This window comes from Mastomys coucha, unplaced genomic scaffold, assembly GCF_008632895.1.
Source record: "Mastomys coucha isolate ucsf_1 unplaced genomic scaffold, UCSF_Mcou_1 pScaffold21, whole genome shotgun sequence".
Lineage (NCBI taxonomy): Eukaryota > Metazoa > Chordata > Mammalia > Rodentia > Muridae > Mastomys > Mastomys coucha.
In genome coordinates, this window is record NW_022196904.1 from 133,690,323 (window position 1) to 133,698,564 (window position 8,242).

An 8,242-nucleotide genomic window follows, 5' to 3' on the forward strand; every position below is an offset into this window, starting at 1 on the left:
AAGTTCTGTACAGCAAAGAAGCAGTGGATGAGAAGGTGTAAGGTCATGGTCGGACTTTCTTCTGTGGATCCAAGGGGAGGGAGTGGACGCTAGGTGTGGGGTATGGGTAGTTTTGTTTTTATTTTGGGGGTGGGGGATTCAAGACAGGGTTTCTCTGTGTACCCCTGGCTGTCCTGGATCTTGCTATGTAGACCAGGCTGGCCTTGAACTTACAGTGATCCATTGGCCTCTGCCTCTGAGTGCAAGGACTGAAGGCTTTCGTCAATCACCACACCTGGCTGGTTTTCCATTTTGATTGACAAGTTTGGGTTACGGAATTCTTATTCTCTGTTCATTTTCCTTTCCCATGATGCATCTGGCTTTAACATGTGCTCATTGACTACACACAAGCATATGATTGGAACTGGGGGGAGGGAGGTCCCCTAAAAGTTCACTCTGAGGACACGGTTTGCTGTGCATTCATCCAAAACCAGTCCAGGCTGGTTGTGCACATAGCCTCTAGGTCCCAGATGTGCTCCATGATGTTTAACCACAAAAGGGATGTGTGGCTCATGCCTCACGGGCACCCCAGGAGGCTTCAAGGGAGTGCACAGCACCCTGCCCCACACCCCCGGACATATTAGCAGTTAAAGGATCCTGAAGGGAGATGCTACCTCAGCAGCAGAACCAACTGAAAGCCACTGTTCCCTGGGAGAGACCCCTCCTCCTCAACTCCGCAAGTGATCCCAAGCCCGTGCTGCGGCAACTGTCTCCTCACCCACAGCCTGCTAGTGACTCCTCGTCCAGGTTCCTATCAGGAACCCCAGTTAAAACCACTGTTACCAAGCTGGGCTTGGGCAGATCATTTCTTTGTTGATCTGTTGTTAGTCTCCCATCTTGCTATGGCCTTCTCGGCTTGGGATTGACCTTAACACAACACACACACACACACACACACACACAGAGAGAGAGAGAGAGAGAGACAGAGACAGAGACAGAGACAGAGACAGAGAGACAGAGACAGAGAGACAGAGACAGAGACAGAGAGACAGAGACAGAGACAGAGACAGAGAGAGACAGAGACAGAGACAGAGAGACAGAGAGACAGAGAGATTGAGGGCCATATACTCTGAAGGAGATGACCCAGCAGTAGAATCTATTGTTACTTCGTTACTGAATACGGCATGAATGAGGAGGAGGGCTAGCTAACCTCAGTCTTGGGTCTCTGTAGCGAACACTGTCATCCAGGAGGAAGTTGCTATGGTTGATGTATGGTTTCCACACACAGGATGTTGCTTTGCCTTTCCTGAGCCTAGTCCAGGAAAGGTCTTACCATTCTGATGGGTCTGAGGCATTGAGGTCCCTGACATGGCCATGTTCATGGTAATAATACACATTCACTCAGGACTTCATCCATTATCCACACTCTCTAGGGTGAAGAGACATTCGTTCACATCTCCCAGGAAAGTTAATGCAACAGTTGGTGCCTACATGGGGACAAAACAACAAAACAGACATGCACTCTGAAGGCACATGGACATTGTGTATGCCCTGGGTGATGAGATACCACTGAAGATAAGCTAAGGGTGGAGTGTCCACAGGCCAATCCTGATATGGCTGTCTTTGCTCATGTGGTACCCAATGCCTTCCTCCTGTGGACGTGGCTACACATCCCCAGCTGTGAAAAGATATATAGCTAAGGCTGATGATCCATCACAAGGTGAAGTGTTGAAGTGTCTGGGGGTAAAGGGCGGGGTGGCTGTCTTCCTCACCTCCTTCATGAATGGAGTCTGCCACATGAGTACAGAGAAGCCCCCGAGCAGCTGGCAAACAAGAGAATATATTGTGACCAGGAAAATGATTCAGATGGAACAGGACTGTGAGTTTGGGTGACAGGACATGCAACTAAGGCTGAGCTATCAGCCAAAGGCGCTGCCTCTGTGTAAGGAGGGATTACAAAGAAGAGTGGTATGTGAGCACTGTCCTTCACACTAGATTCTGACTCAGCAGGAAAGGGGCCGGTGGGGCAGTGGGAGATGTTGGCTACTGTGTCTTAAGGCTAGAGGACCAGAAGAGACACCTAACAAATTATATCTGTGCAAAGTAGATTACCCCATAAGCTGAAGCTATGGGTCAGTTGGTAGAGTACAGTCCCTGCATTCACGGCCACCAGAATGTCCTGTTTCAGAGTCACCTGATGAGGACATGACCTTTCCCTGTGCTGCATTGCCTTCCTAGGAAGAAATAAAGGAGCATAATCATCCCAAACATGGGAAGCACGGACGGGAAAAGGATCCACGTCCAGCTTGGTGAAATGAATGGGTTTTCTTAGTTACTTTTCTGTTGCTGTGATAAAGCACCATAGTCAATGCAACTTACAGAAGGAACAGTTTATTTTGGCTTATAGTTCTAAAAGGGTAGTGCTTAGTCGGGCTTTTACTGCTGTGAACAGACACCATGACCAAGGCAACTCTTTTTTTTTTTAAAGATTTATTTATTTACTTTATGTATATGAGTACACTGTAGCTGTACAGATGGTTGTGAGCCTTCATGTGGTTGTTGGGAATTGAATTTTTAGGACCTCCGCTCACTCCAGTCAACCCCGCTCACTCCAGCCCAAAGATTTATTTATTATTATACATTAGTACACCGTAGCTATCTTCAGACTCACCAGAAGAGGGTATCAGCTCTCATTACAGTGGCTGTGGGCCACCATGTGGTTGTTGGGATTTGAACTCAGGACCTTCGGAAGAGCAGTCAGTGCTCTTATCCATTGAGCCATCTCACCAGCCCTGCCAAGGCAACTCTTATAAAAACAACATTTAACTGGGGCTGGCTTCCAGGTTCAGAGGTTCAGTCCAGTATCATCAAAGTGGGAGCATGGCAGGCATGGTGCAGGAGGAGCTGAGAATTCTACATCTTCATCTGAAGGCTGCTAGGAGATACTGGCTTCCAGGCAGCTAGGATGAGGGTCTTAAAGCCCATACCCACAGTGACACACCCACTCAAACAAGGCCACACCCACTCCAACAGGGCAACCCTGCCATGGACTGGGGTTTCTTATGGGGTCCCTCGTTCCGCGGGACAATGGGTTCTAGCCAGATGTGCACGGGATTCGGCTTTGACAAACAGACTCGACACGAGTGGTGTAAAGTCTGAGTGTATTTCTCAAAAATGACATGAGGCTTTTACAATCATTGCAAAAGAGAGAAATGAAAAATCTGGCAGCTCAGTAGTCGAGGTACATCTGAGGCCATCTAAAACACACTGGATCTAAAACATCAGCCATCTCCTCTGGACTGGCGCAGCACCCCCGGGCTCCGAGCACGTTCAGGCCACATGGGCTGGGCGGGAGTCCCAGGGTGTTGCAGGTTCGGGAGCCAGGAGGGTAGAGGCTCAAATCTCGAATCTTCAATGCTGAATGCTCGAATCTCGAATGCTCACTCTCTCGAATCTCAACTGGTGCTGCACCCCGGGCCCAAGCACTCTGGGCCTGGGGGTTGGGGGGGCTACTGACTGCATAGATCTAAGTCCTAGTCCACCTAAGCTCTGGTTCTAGTCTGAGTGCGAGTCCGAATGCTGAATGCCAACTGCTGTATCTAGAATGCTGAATGCTGCTGACTGTCTGCTGCTGAATGCTCTATGCTCTTTCTGTAATCTTTAATGCCCTACCCACAATGCTGGAGGCAATTAGTTAGAATGGCTTAACATTCCAAGCCGGGGTTTACCTAGGACGTTGGAACATTGGTGAAGGTCAGAGAGCAATGTCCGAATTTTCTTTTTCTAGCTGTTAAGAAATGTTAGGTGGACCTCTAGCACACAAGTACAAAGACATATTTGGGCTACCTCTGAGTCTGGGGTGCCAGACAACAATGCGAAGGCAGGAGACTGACTTTCCTTGAAGTTTACGCCTCAAATACCGCCGTCACACACGTGTGCGTGGCACACCCCTTCTAATAATGCCACTCCCTGGGCCAAGCAATACAAACCATAACAGGTGGGTTCATCATGGAGGGAGGCAGGTCAGCAAGGTGAGCAAGCAGTAGGCATGATGGCTGGAGCAGACATGGCTGAGCTCATGTCTTCAACACAAGCACAAGAGTGAGGCTTTATGACTTCAAGGCCAACTGTTAGTGACACACTTTCTCCAACAGGGCTGTACCACCCAAACATCCCCCAAACAGTGCCACCAACTGGGAACTAAGTATCCAAAACATGAACCTATGGAGGACATTTGTCATCCAAACCATAGTCTGTCAGGGTTACAGGACATGTGTAGCTATACCACCCAAAGGGTCAGTTCAATCTGGCTTTTCTCCATCCTGTCCTGGTCCCTCCCTTTTGGAATAACAATGTCTGCTCTCTCCACTTATATGATGGAAATATGTAAATTGTTTTTAATTTTATAGAAGATCTCATTTAAAAGACTTTTAAAGTGTTGGGGTTTTTTAAGACTATGTTGTCATTTTTTTTAATTGGACTGCATTTTACATTTTGAGATAAACATAAGACCTGGGGACAAAAGATAGACAGTTGTGGTTTGAAAGTGATGTGTTTGTGTGTCCAGTTGACAAGGGATGGGGTGTGGTGGTTAGATTTAACTGTCAACTTGATCCTGTACCTGTTACAGCTCAGAGGGGAAAGGTATCCCGACAGTCGAGAGCCAAGGAGTACCACAAAGTCACACCACAAAGTCACACCACACAACAAACCTCACAAGAGATTTATTGGGCAAGACACAGGAGGGTGGCTGCCTCTGCTTTGGAGAGAAGCAGCAGAGAACTGAGCAGGAGGCAGGCTTAGATAGGGTTTCTTGGACACACACTTTTTCAGGGGTAGAGATTTCCAAGGTGGGGATTGGTGGAATTTCAAATCCTGAGCTAGTGGAGAGCCCAGAGATTGGTAGGTTTTCTGGCTCGTGGATTCTGGTCAATTTTCAAACCCAGAAGTGATCTCAGACCTTTTACCCTACAGACTCAACTTAGATTCACCTGGGAATAGTATTGGTGAGGGATTGTCTACATTAGATCAAACTATGGACATGTCTATGGGGATTGTATTGAGTTAATTGATGTGAGAAGACCCAGCCCACTGTGGGCAGGACCATTCCCTAGGCAGGGGCTTCTGAACTATGAACTATGTAAAAGTGGAGAAGCAAGTGAGGTGGGGGCTGTGGGACTAGAAGGAGAGATAGGTGGAGGGAAGATGGATAAAAGGAAAAGAGGAAAGCCTGGATATCTAGTGATCAGGAGAAATCGATAGCACACTGGGATATCTTATCCCCAGGGTCCATCCAGGAGCTTTAGTAGCTCTTGCTTTTGAGCCTGGTCTCACTCTGCTATCCAGGCTGACCTTGAACTTAGGAGCTCAAATCATCGTCAGATTTTAGGCTTGCACATGTTCATTTCAAGATTTCACCCTCCAGGGGTTCAGACAATGAGAGCAAGCACCTGATTAGAGACAGGAGGCCATATGCACCCCCTTTTTTTCCACTAAGGAAGTTGTAGCTGTTTAGGTAGTGAATCTGCCAAACAATGGAGGGACGCAGTGGGTGACCTGTCAGGAGAGCCCCAGGAACGCTGCCATCCACACCCCAGCCCACTCCCAGAGCCTCTCCCTCCCTTCAGAGCATCCTCTCCTTGGTGGTGGCCACATGGAAACTGGAGTTGGCAATGGCAGAACCAAGGCCTAACAGGGCAGAGCTATCCCTGGGCCACCTCATCTTCTGACCTTTCAGACCTACCAGACCCAGCCTTCTCCAGTCTGTGCACATCAGAGCTTACTTACCAATAGCCAGCTGTGACTTCAGGACTCCCCAGAAGCCACTGCCCTTCCCTTCATGGTCCCAGCCATTCGGCAGAACTGAGTCTTCACTTTCATGCCCCAGCAGCTCAGAGCACACTACTGTCCAGGAATCCGCCCCACACTCCACACATTCCTCAGGCCAAAGGCGGCTAGTGGGTGCACCTAACCTTCAGGTAGCTGGTGAATTAATTTTGTTCCAGTGCTGGTAAAACTCATACTCAGTGCCTGTGAATGCCAAGCCACACCCCTAAGCCCATTTAAGAGGAAAGCCAGCATGATGGGAAACATGCGTGCTGGCTCAAGACCAGAAACAGAACTATCTATGATATCCTGTTCCCGAAGATCCTCTGTCCCTGCCCCAACTCATAAACAGAGAGGACCAGCAGTGGTCATGTCTTTACATTTTTGTCACCCATCTCTGCCCACCCTCCAATCATGTGCAAGCTACCTTGAATCCCTAAAGTGGCAGCAATCTCAAGGGGCAGAAAGCTCTCTACTGGAAGAGAAGGGTGAGGGGCCCTGCTGCGGGAGGAGAGTGTGGCCCTCAGATTTAGATCCTGCAAGCCACACTGGCAAAAATTCTACTTACCAACCTGGAGGTAAGGTAAGGCTGGCTGCCACACCCAGGGGTCCCTGAAGGGACTTTTGACTGAAGGGTCACATTGGCACAGCAGAAACAGGTACCACAGGAGGGAATCAGGTTCCCATGGGCAGGCCAGATGACCCCAGAAACCATGCCCATCAGTTATCAGCAGGTGATGGTCCAGGTGAAGCGGGACAAAGGGCGAGCCAGGGCAGCAAAGGCTGCCTTTCTGGTTCTCTAACTATAGAGTAACTGCATTCCCGAACTGGAGCCAGCCCTCCAGGGACAGACCGGGAGTGACAGTCTTGCCAAGGAACAAAGTCAAGTAAGTATATGTGTCTGGGAAGCCCCATGGATGAGGTCACAGCTAGGCTGCAGAGAGATCAGAAGCACATCTGGCCCAGGACTCCGGTACTGGGGACTCCTGACACTACCAGCCCAGCAGTGTCAAGACTTGAGAAAGGAAGCCGCCACTGCTAAGAGTTGGGTGTCTGGGCCTGTCCCCATCATGAGCATCATCCAGCTCTGTAAATAAATGCCAGTGTGGAGGCTCTACTAGGGACGAGAACAGCTTGCACTGACATCCCAGATGCCCCTTGCTCTGCATTCCTGCCTGGGAGCTGCATGAGGAACAGCCCGCCTGCCACTGAGAACCACAGAGCAGGCTGTCAGCAGCATTGTCCAGGTCTGCCAACGGGCAAGTACCAATGGTTTGATTACCCCTTCATCTGCTTGCTGCTTCTCTGCTACCCCTGGCTGGCCCAGCGAGGCCCTCCTTCAGCGACCAGTACTCTGTCCAGGGCCATTGTCGCCTTCTATGCTGCTGAAGAGTACCCTGAAGAAATGACACCTATGGCTCTAACAATTAGGATTCATTAAGAGGATAATTCAGAACTCCCCCTACCCCATTGTATGTGTTTCTCTCTCTCTCTCTCTCTCTCTCTCTCTCTCTCTCTCTGTGTGTGTGTGTGTGTGTGTGTGTGATGTTTAAAGAGTTCAGAGACCAACCTCAGATACCATTCCTCAGTAGCTATCCGTTTTGTTTCATGAGACAAGCTCTCTCAGTGAGACATGTAGCATGCCAGACTAAGTTGGCTGGCCAGTAAGTCTCTGGAGAGGTGATCTCCAATCTCCACCTCCCCAGAGCTGGGATTACAGACAAATCCCTGTGTACCTGGCTTTTTAAAAATTATGTGTATGTATATGGGTATGTGTGTAGGTAGGCCCATGTGTGCAGGTGCCTACAAGAACTAGATCAGAGAGACCAGAGGCATAGGATACCCTGGAGCTGAGGTTACAGGTGTGGCCCAACAAGGGTGATGTGAACTGAACTCAGGTCCTCTTCAAGAACAATGCAGGGTCTTAACCAATCCTCCCTTTCACCCTGTGCACAGGTCAATAAAGGGCACCTGAGCTAGGTCCCCTGGGAACTCAGCCCAATGCCACCTTCAAAGCAAAACACGGAGACCAAGCACTACAGGAGACCATACAGCAAATGGATCAAAAAAAGTTTATTCTGAGTATTTAATTTAAAAAAATTCCATACCTATGAGGTGTGCTACAGAATTCCAGATGATAATTCTTATAGAAAACCCGACCTAACAACGGAAAGGCAAGGATTCTGCAGGAAAGCACGGGGGGAGAAAACGGCCATCGATCCTCGTGTCCCAGAGGCAGGGACTTGTTGACAAGGACATGCTGTTTGCCCGACTGTGTGTAACCAGTGTGGCCCAGCCTCCTGGGGTCTCAGACACTTGAAAGCATCTTAGGGACAGTTGCTCAAGGAAACGGGGGAGGCACCCAAGTGGAGCAGCAGTTCACTCAATCCTGTTCTCAGCCACATCAATCTATCAGCTGACTATAACTGAACATATT